Source organism: Cryptomeria japonica, chromosome 9, assembly GCF_030272615.1.
Source record: "Cryptomeria japonica chromosome 9, Sugi_1.0, whole genome shotgun sequence".
Classification (NCBI taxonomy): domain Eukaryota; kingdom Viridiplantae; phylum Streptophyta; class Pinopsida; order Cupressales; family Cupressaceae; genus Cryptomeria; species Cryptomeria japonica.
The window spans coordinates 381,671,284-381,689,860 of record NC_081413.1 but is presented as its reverse complement, the minus strand read 5'-3'; the positions used below and the strand labels follow the sequence as shown (position 1 = coordinate 381,689,860).

Below are 18,577 nucleotides of genomic sequence, written 5' to 3'. Positions count from 1 at the left end.
ATGAAAGCGTGATTATGAAACTTATTGTACTCCCAAATCATCATTTTGAAACTTGTGCTTGCTAAACATAAGTTTTGACACATCAAAATGTGTGTTTGGAAGCACAACAAGCTTGGAAATACTAGTTCTAATTCCAAAGCCATGAGCATGAAAGCTCAGTTATGAAACTTATTGTACTCCCAAATCATTATTTTGAAGCTTGTCCTTCCTAAACGCAAGTTTTTAAGCATTAACATGTATGTTTGGAGGTACAACAAGCTTGAAAATGCAACTTCTAATTTCAAAGCCACAAGCATGGAAAAAACATGGTTATGAAACTTATCATACATCCAAATCATCATTTTGAAGCTTTTGCTTACTAAATGCAAGGTTTGAAGAATGAAAAGGTGTAACTGGAGGTACCATGGGTTGGGTGGCTGAGGTGCATTCTCACGTGGGCCATGGTTTGCTAAGTACACACTGCGACAAGCTCATAACGGGTGCGATCATACCAGTGTTAGTGCACCATCAGAACTCCATAGTTAAGTGCACTTGGGGTGGAGTAGTACTAGGATGGGTGACTTCCCAGGAAGTCCCGATGTTGCACCCTTTTTTAGTTTTGTAAAACAAGCTCAAAAATGCAAGTTTTGATTCCAAAGCCATGCGCATGAAAGCGCGTATATGAAACTTATCGTACTCCCAAGTTATCATTTTGAAGCTTGTGCTTCCTAAACGTAAGTTTTGAAGCATCAAAATGGGTGTTTAGAGGCATGAAAACCTTGAAAATGAATGTTCTGATTATGAAGCCACAAACATGTAAGCACGATTATGAAACTATCGTACTCCCAAATCATCATTTTGAAGTTTGTGCTTCCTAAAGTCAAGTTTTTAAGTATCAAAATGGGTGTTTGGGGGTACAACAAGATTGAAAAGGCAAGTTTTGATTTCGAAGCCACAAGTCCGAAAGCATGATTATGAAGCTTATCGTACTCTAAAATCATCATTTTGAAGCTTATGCTAACTAAACACAAGTTTTAAAGCATCAACATGGGTGTCTGGACTTACAACAAGCTTGAAAATGCAAGTTCTGATTCCGAAGCCACAACATGAAAGTGCACGATTTATGAAACTTATCGTACTCCCAAATCATCATTTTGAAGCTTATGCTTCCTAAATGCAAATTTTGAAGCATCAAAATGGTTGTTTGGAGGCACAACAAGCTTGAAAATGCAAGCTCTGATTCTGAAGCCACTCATGAAAGCATGATTATGAAACTTATCATACTTCCAAACCATCATTTTGAAGCTTGTGGTTCCTAAACGCAAGTTTTGAAATATGAAAATGGGTCTTTAGAGGCACAACAAACTTGAAAATGCAAGTTTTGATTAAGAAGCCACGAGTATGAGAGCGCAATTATGAAACTGATCGTACTCCCAAATAATGATTTTCAATTTTGCTCTTTCCTAAATGCAAGTTTTGGAGCATCAAAATGTGTGTTTGGATGTACAACAAGCTTGAAAATGCAAGTTTTTATTCAGAAGCCATGAGCATGAAAGCATGATTAAGAAACTTATCGTACTCCCAAATCATCATTTTCAAGCTTGTGCTTCCTAAATGTATGTTTCGAAGCATCAACATCGGTGTTTGGAGGGACAACAAGCTTGAAAATGCAAGTTTCTATTATGAAGCCACGAGCATGAAAGCGCGATTATGAAAGTTATAGCTTTTTTAAATCATGATGTTGAAATGTATGCTTCCTAAAAGTATGTTTTGAAGCATCAAAAAGGGTGTTTGGAGGCATAAGAATCTTGAAAATTCAAGTTCTGATTTTGAAGCCACAAGCATGAAGGCGTCATTGTGAAACTTATCGTAGTCCCAAATCATCATTTTGAAGCTTGTGCTTCCTAAACACAAGTTTAGAAGTATGAAAATGTTTGTTTGGAGGTACAATAAGTTTGAAAATGCATGTTATGATTTCAAAGCGATGAGCATGAAAGTGCGATTATTAAACTTATCGTACTCACAAACCATCATTTTGAAGTTTGTGCTTCCTAAAGGAAAGTTTTGGAGCATCAAAATGGGTGTTTCATGGAACAACAAGTTTGAAAATGCATGTTTGGATTTTGAAGCCAGGAGCATGAAACTATGATTGTGAAACTTATCGTAGTTCGAAATCATCATTTTGAAGCGTGTGCTTCCCAAACACAAGTTGTAAAAGCATCAAAATGCAACTTTCATGCTTGGAAATACAACATTTGGAGATACAACAAGCTTGAAAATGTGACTTCTAATTCTGAAACCACGAACATGAAAGCACTATAATGAAACTTATCATACTCCCAAATCATCATTTTGAAGCTTATGCTTCCTAAACAAAAGTTTTGAAGTCTCAAAATGGGTGTTTGGAGGCACAAGAAGCTTGAAAATGCAAGTTATGATTCCGAAGCCCAGAGCATGAAAGTGTGATTATGAAACTTATCGTACTATGCAATAAATATTTTGAAGCTTGTACTTCCTAAATGCAAGTTTTGAAGCATAAAAATGGGTGTTTGGAGGCAAAACAGGGTTGAAATGTAACTTCTAATTCCGAAACGATGAGCATGAAAATGAAAGTTTTGATTTCGAAGCCACAATTATGAAAGCACGATTATGAAACTTATCGTACTCCCAAATCATCATTTTGAAGTCACAAGCTTGAAAATGAAAGTTTTGATTCCAGAGCCATGATCATGAAAGCATGATTATGAAACTTATCGTACTCCCAAATCATCATAATGAAGCTTGTTCTTTCCAAACATAAGTTTTGAAGCATCAAAATTGGTGTTTAGAGGCACGAAAAGATTGAGAATGCATGTTTTGATTACGAAGCCACAAACATGTAAGCGTGATTATGAAACTTATTGTACTCCCAAATCATGATTTTGAAGTGTGTGTTCCTAAATGCTAGTTTTGATTCTGAAGCCACAACCATGAAAGCGGGATTATGAAACTTATCATACTCCCAAATCATCATTTTAAAATTTATGCTTCCTAAAAGCATGTTTTGAAGCATCAAAAAGGTTGTTTGGAGGCACAGGAAGATTGAAAATGCAAGTTCTGATTCTGAAGCCACGAGCATTAAAGCGTTGTTGTGAAGTATCAAAATGGGTGTTTGGAGGCACACCAAGCTTGAAAATCTAATTTCTAATTGAGGGGACACGAGCATGAAAGGGTGATTATGAAACCTATCATACTCCTAAATCATCATTTTGAAGCTTGTGCTTCCTACACACAAGTTTTGAAGTATGAAAATGTGTGCTTGGAGGTACAATAAGCTTGAAAATGCAAATTATGATTTTGAAGCCATGAGCATGAAATAGAGATTGGGAAACTTATCATACTCCCAAATCGTCATTTTAAAGCTTGTGCTTCCTAAACGCAAATTTTGAAGTATCAAAATGGGCATTTCATGGAACAACAAGTTTGAAAATGCACGTTTTGATTTTGAAGCCACAAGCATGAAAGTGTGCTTACAAAACTTATCGTACTCCCAAATCATCATTTTGAAGCTTGTGCTTCCTAAATGCAAGTTGTAAAAGCATCAAAATGTGTGTTCGGAGATACAACAAACTTGAAAATGGAAGTTCTGCTTCCGAAGCCACGAGCATTAAAGCACGAGAATGAAACTTATCGTACTCCCAAATCATCATTTTCACTTCCCAAACTAAAGTTTTGAAGTGTCAAAATGGGTGTTTGGAGGCACAACAAGCTTGAAAATGCAAGTTATGATTCCAAAACCATGAGCATGAAAGCATGATTATGAAACTTATTGTACTACCAAATCAATATTTTGAAGCTTGTGCTTCCTAAATGCACATTTTGAAGCATAAAAATGGGTGTTTGGAGGCAAAATAGGCTTGAAAATGCATGTTCTGATTTTGAAGCCACTAGCATGTAAGCGCGATGATGAAAATTATCATACTCCCAAATAATCATTTTGAAGCATCAAAATGTGTGTTTAGAGGTACAACAAGCTTGAAAATGCAAGTTCTGATTCTGAAGCCATGAGCATGAAAGCATGATTATTAAACTTATTGTATGCGCAAATCATCATTTTCAAGTTTTTCTTCCTAAACTTATGTTTTGAAGTATCAAAATGGGTATGCAGAGGCACAACAAGTTTGAAAATGAAAGTTCTGATCCACAAGCATGAAAGCGCAATTATTTAACTTATCATGCTCCCAAATGATCGTTTTGAAGCTGGTGCTTCCTAAACACAAGTTTTGAAGCATCAAAATGTGTGTTTGGATGCACTAAAAGCTTGAAAATGAAAGTTTTGATTCCAAAGCCACATGAAAGCATAGTTATAAAGCTTATTGTACTCCCAAATCATCATTTTCAATCTTGCCCTTCCTAAATGCATGTTTTGAAGCATCAAAATGCATGTTTGGAGGGACAAGAAGCTTCAAATTTCAAGTTTCTATTATGAAGCCTAGAGCATGAAAGCGCAATTATGAAACTTATCGTACTCCCAAATCATCATTTTGAAGTTTGTGTTGTCTGAATGTATGTTTTGAAGCATCAAAAAGGGTGTTTAGAGGCCAAAAATGATTGAAATGTAACTTTTGATTCCAAAGCCATGAGCTTGAAAGCGCCATTATGAAACTTATCCTAATCCTGAATAATCATTTTGAAGCTTATTGTTCCTAAACATAAGCTTTGAAACATCAAAATGTGTGTTTGGAATGACAACAAGTTTGGAAATGCTAGTTCTAATTCCGAAGCCACGAGCGTGAAAGCTTAGTTATGAAAATTATCATACTCCCAAATCATCATTTTGAAGCTTGCGCTTCCTAAATGCAAGTTTTTAAGCATTAACATGTATGTTTGGAGGTACAACAAACTTGAAACTGCAAGTTCTAATTTCAATTGCATGGAAACACAGTTATGAAAATTATCGTAGTCCCAAATCATCATTTTGAAGCTTTTGCTTACTAAACGCAAGTTTTGAAGCATCAAAATGGGTGTTTAGAACTTGCATTTTCAAGCTTCTTGTGCCTCCAAACACCCTTTTTGATGCTTCAAAACATGCTTTTAGGAAGCATAAATTTCAAAATGATTATTTGGGAGTATGATAAGTTTCATAATCACGCTTTCATGGTCATGGCTTCATAATCAGAACATTCATTTTCAAACTTTTTGTGCTTTTAAACACCCATTTTGATGCTTCAAAACTTACGTTTAGGAAGCACAAGCTTCAAAATGATGACTTGGCAGTACAATAAGTTTCATAATCATTCTTTCATGCCCATGGCTTTGGAATCAGAATTGCATTTTCAACCTTGTTGTACCTCCAAACACACGTTTGATTCTTCAAACCTTGCGTTTCCATGCTCGTAGCTTTAAAATTAGAAATTGCATTTTCAAGCTTATTGTACCTCCAAACACACATGTTAATGCTTAAAAACTTGCATTTAGGAAGTGCAAGCTTCAAAATGATGATTTGTGAGTACGATAAATTTCATTACTTATGTTTAGGAAGCACAAGCTTCAAAATGATGATTTGGGAGTAGGATAAGTTTCATAATTGCGCTTTCAAGCTCATGGCTTCATAATCAAAAGTTACATTTTCAATCTTTTTGTGCCTCCAAACACACATTTTGATGATTCAAAATGATCATATGGGAGTATGATAACTTTCATAATTGTGCTTTCATGTTCGTGGCTCCAAAATCAGAACTTGCATTTTCAAGCTTGTTGTGCCTCCACATACCCATTTTGATGCTTCAAAACATAAGTTTAGGAAGAAAAACTTCAAAATAATGATTTGTGAGCAAGATAAGTTTCATAATCATGCTTTTAGGCTCATGGATTCAGAATTACAACTTACATTTTCAAGCTTTTTGTACCTCCAAACACACATTTTGATGCTTTAAAACTTGCATTTAGGAAGCACAAGCTAGTGGGTTCGGAATTAGAACATGAATTTTCAAGCTTGTTGTGCCTCCATTCACCCATATTTATGCTTCAAAATGTGCATTTAGGGAGCATAAGCTAGTGGGTTCAGAATCAAGAAACATGCATTTTCAAGCTTGTTGTGCCTCATACACTCATTTTTATGCTTCAAAATGTGCATTTAGGGAGCACAAGCTTCAAAATGTTGATTTGGTAGTACGATAAGTTTCATAATCAAGTTTTCATGCTCGTGGCTTTGGAATCATAACTTGCATTTTCAATCTTGTTGTGCCTCCAAACACCCATTTTGACACTTCAAAACTTCCGTTTAAGAAGCACAAGCTTCAAAATGATGATTTGGGAGTACAATAAGTTTCATAATCATGCTTTCATGCTCGTGTCTTCGAAATCAGAACTTACATGTTCAATCTTGTTGTATCTCCAAATACACATTTTGATGCTTTTACAACTTGCGTTTAGGAAGCACAAGCTTCAAAATGATGATTTGGGAGTACGATAAGTTTCACAATCGCACTTTCGTTCTTGTGGCTTCAAAATTCAATTGTGCATTTTCAAACTTTGTGTTGCATGAAATACCCATTTTGATGCTTCAAAACTTGTGTTTAGGTACAAACTTCAAAATGATGATTTGGGATTACGCTAAGTTTCACAACAACGCTTTCATGCTCATGGCTTCGGAATCAGAACTTGCATTTTCAAGTTCCTTGTGCTTCCCACACCCTTTTTGATGCTTCAAAACATGCTTTTAAGAGGCATAAATTTCAAAATGATGATTTCAGAATATGATAAGTTTCATAATTGCACTTTCATGGTCATGGCTTCAGAATAGAAACTTGCATTTTCAAGCTTGTTGTCCCTCCAAACATACATTTAGGAAGCACAACCTTGAAAATGATGATTTGGGAGTACGATAAGTTTCTTAACCATGCTTTCATGCTCATGGCTTCTGAATCAAAACTTGCATTTTCAAGCTTGTTATACCTCCAAACACACATTTTGATGCTTCAAAACTTGCATTTAGGAACAACAAGCTTCAAAATGATGATTTGGAAGTATGATAAGTTTCATAATCATGCTTTCATGCTTGTGGGTTTGGAATCAGAACTTGCATTTTCAAGCTTGTTGTGCCTCCAAACAACCATTTTGATGATTCAAATTTTGTGTTTACGAAGCATAAGCTTCAAAATGATTTGGGAGTATGATAAGTTTCATAAGCGCACTTTCATGCTCGTAGCTTCAGAATCAGAACTTGCATTTTCAAGCTTCTTATACCTCCAAACACCCATTTTGATGCTTCAAAATTTGTGTTTAGTTAGCACAAGCTTCAAAATAATGATTTGGGAGTACGATAAGTTTCATAATTGTGCTTTCATACTTGTGGCTTCTAAATCAAAACTTGCCTTTTCAATCTTGTTGTGCCTCCACATACCCATTTTGATGCCTCAAAACATAAGTTTAGGAAGAAAAACTTCAAAATGATGATTTGCGACCACGATAAGTTCCATAATCATGCCTTCATTCTCATGGTTTTAGAATCAAAACTTGTATTTTCTAGATTGTTGTACCTCCAAATACACATTTTAATGCTTCAAAAATTGCGTTTAGGAAGCAGCTTCAAAATGATGATTTGGGAGTATGATAAGTTTCATCATCGTGCTTACATGCTAGTGGCTTCGAAATCAAAATATGCATTTTCAAGCTTGGTGTGCCTCCAAACACCCATTTTTATGCTTCAAAATATGGATTTAGGAAGCATAAGATTCAAAATGTTGATTTGGTATTACGATAAGTTTCATAATCACGCTTTCATACTCATGGCTTTGAAATCATAACTTGCATTTTCAAGCTTATTGTGCCTCCAAACACTCATTTTGATGCTTCAAAACTTTTGTTTAGGAAGCAAAAGCTTCAAAATGATTATTTGGGAGTACGATAGGTTTCATAATCGTGCTTTCATGCTCGTGGCTTCTGAATTAGAACTTGCATTTTCGAGGTTGTTGTATCTCCAAACACACATTTTTTATGCTTTTACAACTTGTGTTTAGGAAGCACAAGCTTCAAACTGATGATTTGGGAGTACAATAATTCACAATCACACTTTCATGCTCATGGCTTCAAAATCCAAATGTTCATTTCCAAACTTGTTGCTCAATGAAACACCCATTTTGATGCTTCAAAATGATGATTTTCGAGTACGATAAGTTTAATAAATGCTCTTTCACGCTCATGGCTTCGAAATCATAACTTGCTTTTTAAGGTTTATTGTACCTTTAAACACACATTTTCATACTTCAAAATTTGCATTTAGGAAGCACAAACTTCAAAATGATGATTTCAAAGTACGATAATTTCATAATCACATTTTCATGCTCGTGGCCCCTCAATTAGAACTTATATTTTCAATCTTGTTGTGCCTCCAAACACCCATTTTGATACTTCAAAACTTGTTCTTAGGAAGTACATGTTTCAAAATGATGATTTGGGATTACGATAAGTTTCACAACGATGCTTTCATGCTCGTGGCTTTGGAATCAGAATTTGCATTTTCAAGCTTCTTGTGCCTCCAAACACCCTTTTTGATGCTTCAAAACATGCTTTTAGGAAGCATAAATTTTTAAATGATGATTTGGGAGTATGATAAGTTTCATAATCGCGCTTTCATGGTCATGGTTTCAGAATCAAAATTAGCATTTTCAATCTTGTTGTGCCTCCAAACACCCTTTTTGATGCTTCAAAACATGTGTTTAGGAAGCACAAACTTCATAACGATGATTTGGGAGTACGATAATTTTCATAATCGCACTTTCATGCATGTGGCTTCGGAATAGAAACTTGCATTTTGAAGCTTGTTGTCCCTCCAAACACCCATGTTGATGCATCAAAACATACATTTACGAAGCACAACCTTGAAAATGATGATTTGGGAGTACGATAAGTTTCTAAACCATGCTTTCATGCTCATAGCTTCTGAATCAAAACTTGCATTTTCAAGCTTGTTGTACCTCCAAACACACATTTTGATGCTTGAAAACTTGCATTTAGGAAAGCACAAACTTCAAAATCATGATTTGGGAGTATGATAAGTTTCACACTCGTGGCTTTTGAATGAATCAAAATTTGCATTTTCAAGTTTTTTGTGCCTCCAAAGACCCATTTTCATACTTCAAAACTTGCCTTTAGGAACCACAAGCTTCAAAATGATGATTAGTTTCATAATCATGCTTTCATGCTTATGGCTTCGGAATTAGAACTTGCATTTTCAAGCTTGTTGTGCCTCCAAAAAACCATTTTGATGCTTCAAAATTTGTGTTTAGGAAGCATAAGCTTGAAAATGATGATCTGGAGCATGATAATTTTCATAAGCGTACTTTCAAGCTTGTTGTACCTCCAAACACCCATTTTGATGCTTCAAAACTTGTGTTTAGTTAGCACAAGCTTCCAAATGATGATTTGGGAGTACGATAAGTTTCATACTTGTGGCTTCGAAATTAAAATTTGCCTTTTCAATCTTGTTGTACCTCCAAACACCCATTTTGATACTTCAAAACTTGATTTTAGCAAGCACAAGCTTCAAAATGATGATTTGGGATTACGATTAGTTTCATAATCACACTTACATGTTTGTGGCTTCGTAATCAAAACATGCATTGTCAAGCTTTGCGTGCCTCTAAACACCCATTTTGATGCTTCAAAACTTACGTTTAGGAAGAAAAAGCTTCAAAATGTTGAATTGGGAGTATGATAAGTTTCATAATCGCTCTTTCATACACACATTTTATTTTGGAATCATAACTTGTATTTTCAAACTTTTTGTACCTCCAAACACATATTTTAATGCTTAAAAACTTGCGTTTACGAAGTGCAAGCTTCAAAATGATAATTTGGGAGTACGATAAGTTTCATAACTGATCTTTCATGCTCATGGCTTCGGAATTAGAACTTGCATTTTCAAGCTTGTTGTGATTCCAAACACACATTTTGATGTTTCAAAACTTATGTTAGGAAGCACAAGCTTCAAAATGATGATTTGGGAGTGGATAAGGTTCATAATTGAGCTTTCATGGTCATGGCTTCGGAGTCAAAAGTTACAGTTTCAATCTTGTTGTGCCTCCAAACACACTCTTTGATGCTTCAAAACATGTGTTTAAGAAGCACAAACTTCAAAATGATGATTTGGGACTACGGTAACTTTCATAATCGCACTTTCATGCTCGTGGCTATGGAATAGAAACTTGCATTTTCAGCCTTGTTGTTTCTCCAAACACCCATTTTGATGTTTCAAAACATGCATTTAGGAAGGGAAAGCTTGAAATTGATGATTTGGGAGTACGGTAAGTTTTATTACCGCACTTTCATATGGCTCCGGAAGCAAAACTTGTATTTTCAAGATTTTTGTTTGTCCAAACACACATTTTGATGCTTCAAAACTTGTGTTTAGGAAACACCAGCTTCAAAATGATTATTTGGGAGTATGATAAGTTTCATAAATGCGTTTTCATGCTTGTGGCTCCGAAATCAGAACTTGCATTTTCAATCTTGTTGTGCCTCCACATACCCATTTTGATGCTTCAAAAAATAAGTTTAGGAAGAAAAACTTCAAAATGATGATTTGCGAGTATGATAAGTTTTGTAATCATGCTTTAATGGTTATGGCTTCACAATGAGAACTTGCATTTTCAAGCTTGTTGTACCCAAACACACATTTTGATGCTTCAAAACTTGCGTTAAGAAAGCACAACATGCATTTTCAAGCTTGTTGTGCCTCCAAACACCCATTTTAAGCTTCAAAACGCGCATTTATGAAGCACAAGCTTCAAAATGTTGATTTGGTAGTTCGATAGGTTTCATAATCGTGCTTTCATGCTCGTGGCTATGGAATCAGAACTTGCATTTTCAAGCTTGTTGTATCTCCAAACACACATTTTGATGCTTTTACAAATTGCGTTTAGGAAGCACAAGCTTCAAAATGATGATTTGGGAGTACGATAAGTTTCACAATTGCACTTTCATACCCATGGATTTAAAATCCAAATGTGTATTTCCAAACTTGTTGTTCCATAAAACACCCATTTTGATGCTTCAAAACATATGTTTAGGAAGGTCAAGTTTGAAAATGATGATTTGGGAGTACGATAAGTTTTATAACTATGTTTTCATGTGGCTTCGAAATGAAAACTTGCATTTTCAAGCTTTTTGTGTGTCCAAACACATATTTTGATGCTTCAAACCTTACGTTTAGTAAGCAAAAGCTTCAAAATGATGATTTAGGAGTACGATAAGTTTCATAACTGTGTTTCCATGCTCATCTTCTTGTACCTCCAAACACTCATGTTAATGCTTAAAATCTTGCATTTAGGAAGAGAAAGCTTCAAAATGATGATTTGGGAGTACAATAAGTTTCATAACTGAGCTTTCATGCTTGTGGCTTTGGAATTAGAACTTGCAGTTCCAATCTTGTTGTGTTTCCAAACACCCATTTTCATGTTCCAAAATTTATGTTTACAAAGCACAAGCTTCAAAATAATGATTTGGGAGTATCATAAGTTCCATAATCACGCTTTCATGCTCATGGCTTCGGAACCAAAAGTTACATTTTCAATCTTTTTTCTTTTTGTATCTCCAAATACCCTTTTTGATGCTTCAAAAAATGCGTTTAGAAAGTACAAACTTCAAAATGATGAGTTGGGAATACGAGAAGTTTCATAATTGCACTTTCATGCTCGTGGATTCAGAATAAAAACTTGCATTTTCAAGCCTCTTCTCCCTCCAAACACCCTTTTTGATGCTTCAAAAAATGCATTTAGAAAGCACAAACTTCAAGATGATGAGTTGGGAATATGATAAGTTTCATAATTGCGCTTTCATTCTCGTGGATTCGGAATAAAAACTTGCATTTTCAAGCCTCCTCTCCCTCCAAACACTCATTTTGATGCTTCAAAACATGCGTTTATGAAGGGAAAACTTGAAAATGATGATTCTGAAGCCACAAGCATGAAAGCTAAGTTATGAAACTTATTGTACTCACAAATCATTATTTTGAAGCTTGCCCTTCCTAAATGCAAGGTTTGAAGAATCAAAATGTGTGTTTGGAGGTACAACAAGCTTGAAAATGCAAGTTCCGATTCCAAAGCCACGAGCATGAAAGCATGATTATGGGACTTTGGAGGTATAACAAGCTTGAAAATGCAAGTTCTGATTCTGAAGCCATGAGCATGAAAGTATGATTTATGAAACTTATCGTCCTCCCAAATCATCATTTTGAAGCTTATGCTTCCTAAATGCAAATTTTGAAGCATCAAAATCGTTGTTTGGAGGCACAACAAGCTTGAAAATGCAAGTTCTGATTTTGAAGCCAAAAGCATGATTATGAAAATTATCATACTTCCAAATCATCATTTTGAAGCTTGTGGTTCCTAAACGCAAGTTTTGAAGTATGAAAATGGGTCTTTGGAGGCACAACAAACATGAAAATGCAAGTTCTAATTCAGAAGCCACGAGTATGAAAGCGCGATTATGAAACTTATCATACTCCCAAATCTTGATTTTGAAGTTTGTGCTTTCCTAAACGCAAGTTTTCAAGCATCAAAATGTGTGTTTTAAGGTACAACAAGCTTGAAAATGCAAGTTTTGATTCAGATGCCATGAGCATGAAAGCATGATTAAGAAACCTATCGTACTCAGTACCCAAATTGTCATTTTCAAAGTTGTGCTTCCTAAATGTATGTTTTGAAGCATCAACATGGGTGTTTGGAGAGACAACAAGCTTGAAAATGCAAGTTTCTATTCCGAAGCCATGAACATGAAAGCGCAATTATGATAGTTATCGTACTCCCAAATCATCATTTTTAAGTTTGTGCTTCCTCAACACATGTTTTGAAGCATCAAAAAGGGTGTTTGGAGGCAAAACAAGATTGAAAATACAAATCTTGATTCTCAAGCCATGACCATGAAAGCGCGATTATGAAACTTATCATACTCCCAAATCATCATTTTGAAATTCACGCTTCCTAAAAGCATGTTTTTTAGCATCAAAGAGGATGTTTGGAGGTACAACAAGCTTGAAAATCCAAGTTCTAATTTCAAAGCCACGAGCATGGAAAGACAGTTATGAAACTTATCGTACTCTCAAATCATCATTTTGAAGATTTTGCTTACTAAACGCAAGTTTTTCAGAATTAACATGTGTGTTTGGAGGTACAACAAGCTTGAAAATCCAAGTTCTAATTTCAACGCGCATGGAAATAAGGTTATGAAACTTAGCGTACTCCTAAATCATCATTTTGAAGCTTTTGCTTACTAAACACAAGGTTTGAAGAATCAAAATGTGTGTTTGGAGGTACAACAAGCTTGAAAATGCAAGTTTCGATTCCAAAGCCATGAGCATGAAAGTGGGATTATAAAACTTATCATACTCCCAAGTCATCATTTTGAAGCTTGTGCTTCCTAATCATAAATTTTGAAGCATCAAAATGGGTGTTTAGAGGCACAAAAATCTTGAAACATTTGGAAATACAACAAGCTTGAAAATGCCAATTCTGCTTCCCAGGCATGAGCATGAAAGCATAATTATGAAACCTATCATACTCCCAAATCATCATTTTGAAGCTTGTGCTTCCTAAATGAAAGTTTTGATCACACCTGTTATGAGCTTGTCGCAGTGTGTACTTTGCTAACCATGGCCCACTTGCAAATCCACCCCATCCACCCAAACCATGGTCTCTCCAAACACACATTTTGATTCTTCAAACCTTGTGTTTACTAAGAAAAAGCTTCAAAATGATGATTTGGGAGTACGATAAGTTTCATAACAGCGTTTCCATGCTTCTGGCTTTGAAATTAGAAGTTGCATTTTCAAGCGTTTTGTACCTCCAAACATACATAAGTGAGCTTGAAAATGAAATTTTGATTTTGAAGCCATATGAAAGCGTAGTTATTAAACTTATCGCACTCCCAAATCATCATTTTCAAGCTTGCCCTTCCTAAATGCATGTTTTGAAGCATCAAAATGGGTGTTTGGAGGAACAAGAAGTTTGAAAATGCAAGTTTCTATTACGAAGCCACAAGCATGAAAGTGCGCTTATGAAACTTGTCGTACTCCCAAATCATTGTTTTGAAGTTTGTTCTTTCTAAACGCATGTTTTGAAGCAGAAAAAAAGGTGTTTGGAGGCACAAAAATATTAAAAATGTAACTTTTGATTCCAAAGCCATGAGCATGAAAGCGCAATTATGAAACTTGTCATATTCCCAAATCATCTTTTTGAAACTTGTGCTTCCTAAACATAAGTTTTGACACATCAAAATGTTTGTTTGGAAGCACAACAAGCTTGGAAATACTAGTTCTAATTCCAAAGCCACGAGCGTGAAAGCTCAGTTATGAAACTTATCATACTCCAGAATCATCATTTTGAAGTTTGTGCTTCCTAAATGCAAGTTTTTAAGCATTAACATGTATATTTGGAGGTACAACAAGCTTGAAAATGCAAGTTCTAATTCCAAAGCCACAAGAGTGGAAACACAGTTATGAAGCTTATCGTACTCCCAAATCATCATTTTGAAGCTTTTGCTTACTAAGGTACCATTGGTTTGGGTGGCCGAGGTGGATTTGCACGTGGGTTGTGGTTTGCTAACACACTGCGACAAGCTCATAACGGGTGCAATCATACCAGTGTTAGTGCACCGGATCCCATCAAAACTCCACAGTTAAGTGCGCTTGGGGCGGAGTAGTACTAGGATGGGTGACCTCTCGAGAAGTCCCAGTGTTGCACCCTTTTTAGGTTTGTACGACAAGCTTGAAAATGCAAGTTTCAATTCCAAAGCCATGAGCATGAAAGTGTGGATATGAAACTTATCGTACTCCCAAGTCATCATTTTGAAGCTTGTGCTTCCTAAACGTAAGTTTTGAACCATCAAAATCGGTGTTTAGAGGAACGAAAACCTTGAAAATGCATGTTCTAATTACGAAGCCACAAACATGTAAGCACGATTATGAAACTAATCATACTCCCAAATCATCATTTTGAAGTTTGTGCTTCCTAAACTCAAGTTTTGAATTATCAAAATGGGTGTTTGGAGGTACAACAAGATTGAAAAGGCAAGTTTTGATTTCGAAGCCACAAGTACGAAAGCACGATTATGAAACTTATCATACTCTAAAATCGTCATTTTGAAGCTTGTGCTAACTAAACACAAGTTTTGAAGGATGAAAATGGGTGTCTGGACTTACAACAAGCTTGAAAATGCAAGTTCTGATTCCAAAGCCATGAGCATGAAAGTGTGATTTATGTAACTTATCATACTCCCAAATCATCATTTTGAAGCTTATGCTTCCTAAACCCAAATTTTGAAGCATCAAAATGGTTGTTTGGAGGCACAACAAGCTTGAAAATGCAAGCTCTGATTCTGAAGCCACGCATGAAAGCATGATTATGAAACTGATCATACTTCCAAATCATCATTTTGAAGCTTGTTGTTCCTAAACGCAAGTTTTGAAATATGAAAATGGGTCTTTGGAGGCACAACAAACTTGAAAATGCAAGTTTTGATTCAGAAGCCAATGAGTATGAGAGCGCAATTATGAAACTTATCATACTCCCAAATCATGATTTTCAATTTTGTGCTTTCTTGAATGCAAGTTTAGGAGCATCAAAATGTGTATTTGGATGTACAAGAAGCTTGATAATGCAAGTTTTGATTCATAAGCCATGAGCATGAAAGCATGATTAAGAAACTTATCGTACTCCCAAATCATCATTTTCAAGCTTGTGCTTCCTAAATGTATGTTTTGAAGCATCAACATGGGTGTTTGGAGGGGGAACAAGCTTGAAAATGCAAGTTTCTATTCTAAAGCCACGAGCATGAAAGTGGGATTATGAAAGTTATCATTTTCTTAAATCATGATTTTGAAATGTATGCTTCCTAAAAGCATTTTTTGAAGCATCAAAAAGGGTGTTTGGAGGCAGAAGAATCTTGAAAATTCAAGTTCTAATTCTGAAGCCACGAGCATGAAAGCATCGTTGTGAAACTTATCGTACTCGCAAATCATCATTTTGAAGTTTGTGCTTCCTAAACACAAGTTTTGAACCATCAAAATGGGTGTTTCTTGGAACAACAAGTTTTAAAATGCACGTTTGGATTTTGAAGCCAGGAGCATGAAATGCGATTGTGAAACTTATCGTACTTTGAAATCATCATTTTGAAGTGTGTGCTTCCCAAACGCAAGTTGTAAAAGCATCAAAACACAACTTTCATTCTTGGAGATACAACATTTGGAGATACAACAAGCTTAAAAATGCAACTTGTAATTCCGAAGCCACGAACATGAAAGCACTATAATGAAACTTATCATACTCCCAAATCATCATTTTGAAGCTTGATCTTCCTAAACGAAAGTTTTGAAATCTCAAAATGGGAGTTTGGAGGCACAAGAAGCATGAAAATGCAAATTATGATTCTGAAGCCACGAGCATGAAAGCGTGATTATGAAACTTATCATACTACCCATTCAACATTTTAAAGCTTGTGCTTCCTAAATGCACGTTTTGAAGCATAAAAATGGGTATTTGGAGGCTAAACAAGGTTGAAAATGCAAGTTCTAATTCTGAAGCAACGAGCATGAAAATGAAAGTTTTGATTTCAAAGATGCAATTATGAAAGCATGATTATGAAACTTATCATACTCCCAAATCATCATTTTGAAGCAACAAGCTTGAAAATGCAAGTTCTAATTCCAGAGCCACGATCATGAAAGCGTGATTATGAAACTTATCGTACTCCCAAATCATCATTTTGAAGCTTGTGCTTCCCAAACATAAGTTTTGAAGCATCAAAATGGGTGTTTAGAGGCACGGAAAGCTTGAAAATGCACGTTTTGATTACGAAGCCACAAACATGTAAGCGCGATTATGAAACTAATCGTACTCCCAAATCATCATTTTGAAGCTTGTGCTTCCTAAACACATGTTAGGAAGCATCAAAAAGGGTGTTTGGAGGTACAACAAGATTGAAAATGCAAGTTTTCATTCTAAAGCCACGACCATGAAAGCGGGATTATGAAACTTATCATATTCCCAAATCATCATTTTAAAATTTATGCTTCCTAAAAGCATGTTTTGAAGCATCAAAAAGGTTGTTTGGAGGCACAAGAAGCTTGAAAATGCAAGTTCTGATTCTAAAGCCAAGAGCATGAAATCATCGTTGTGAGACTTATCATACTCCCAAATCATCATTTCGAAACATGTGCTTCCTAAACACAAGTTTTGAAGTATCAAAATGGGTGTTTGGAGGCACACTAAACTTGAAAATCTAAGTTCTAATTGAGAGGCCACGAGCATGAAAGGGTGATTATGAAACTTATCATACTCCCAAATCATCATTTTGAAGCTTGTGCTTCCTACACGCAAGTTTTGAAGTATGAAAATGTGTGTTTGGAGGTACAATAAGATTGAAAATGCAAATTATGATTTCGAAGCCATGAGCATGAAAGTGAGATTGGGAAACTTATTGTACTCCCAAATCATCATTTTTAAGCTTGTGCTTCCTAAACGTAAGTTGTAAAAGCATCAAAATGCATGTTCAGAGATATAACAAGCTTAAAAATGGAAGTTCTAATTCCAAAGCCACGAGCATTAAAACATGATAATGAAACTTATCATACTCCCAAATCATCATTTTGAAGCTTGTGCTTCCCAAACAAAAGTTTTGAAGTGTCAAAATGGGTGTTTAAAGGCACAACAAGCTTGAAAATGTAAGTTATGATTATGAAACCATGAGCATGAAAGCGTGATTATGAAACTTATCGTACTACCAAATCAATATTTTGAAGCATAAAAATGGGTGTTTGGAGGCAAAATTGGCTTGAAAATGCATGTTTTGAATTTGAAGCCACTAGCATGTAAGCGCGATGATGAAACTTATCATACTCCCAAATCATCATTTTGAAGCATCAAATTGTGTGTTTGGAGGTACAACAAGCTTGAAAATGCAAGTTTTGATTCTGAAGCCATGAGCATGAAAGCATGATTATTAAACTTATTGTACGCAGAAATCATCATTTTCAAGTTTTTCTTCCTAAACTTATGTTTTGAAGCATCAAAATGGGTATATGGAGGCACAACAAGTTTGAAAATGAAAGTTCTAATCCACAAGCATGAAAGCACAATTATTTAACTTATCATACTCTTAAATGATCATTTTGAAGCTAGTGCTTCCTAAACACAAGTTTTGAAGCATCAAAATGTGTGTTTGGATGCACTAAAAGCTTGAAAATGAAAGGTTTGATTCCAAAGCCACATGAAAGCGCAGTTATAAAGCTTATTGTACTCCCAAATCATCATTTTAAAGCTTTCCATTCCTAAATGCATGTTTTGAAGCATCAAAATGGATGTTGGGAGGGATAAGAAGCTTGAAAATTCAAGTTTTTATTACGAAGCCTCGAGCATGAAAGCGCAATTATGAAACTTATCGTACTCCCAAATCATCATTTTGAAGTTTGTGCTTTCTGAATGCATGTTTTGAGGCATCAAAAAGGGTTTCTGGAGGCCAAAAATGATTGAAAATGTAACTTTTGATTCCAAAGCCATGAGCATGAAAGCGCGATTATGAAACTTATCCTACTCCCTAATCATCATTTTGAAGCTTATTGTTC

The 18,577-nt window shown here is 35.4% G+C and overlaps 1 pseudogene; it reads left to right on the top strand.

Moving 5' to 3' along the window:
- The first annotated feature begins 14,583 nt into the window (after positions 1-14,583).
- On the top strand, positions 14,584-14,702 carry LOC131074273 (5S ribosomal RNA; annotated as a pseudogene).
- The last annotated feature ends 3,875 nt before the right edge of the window (positions 14,703-18,577 follow it).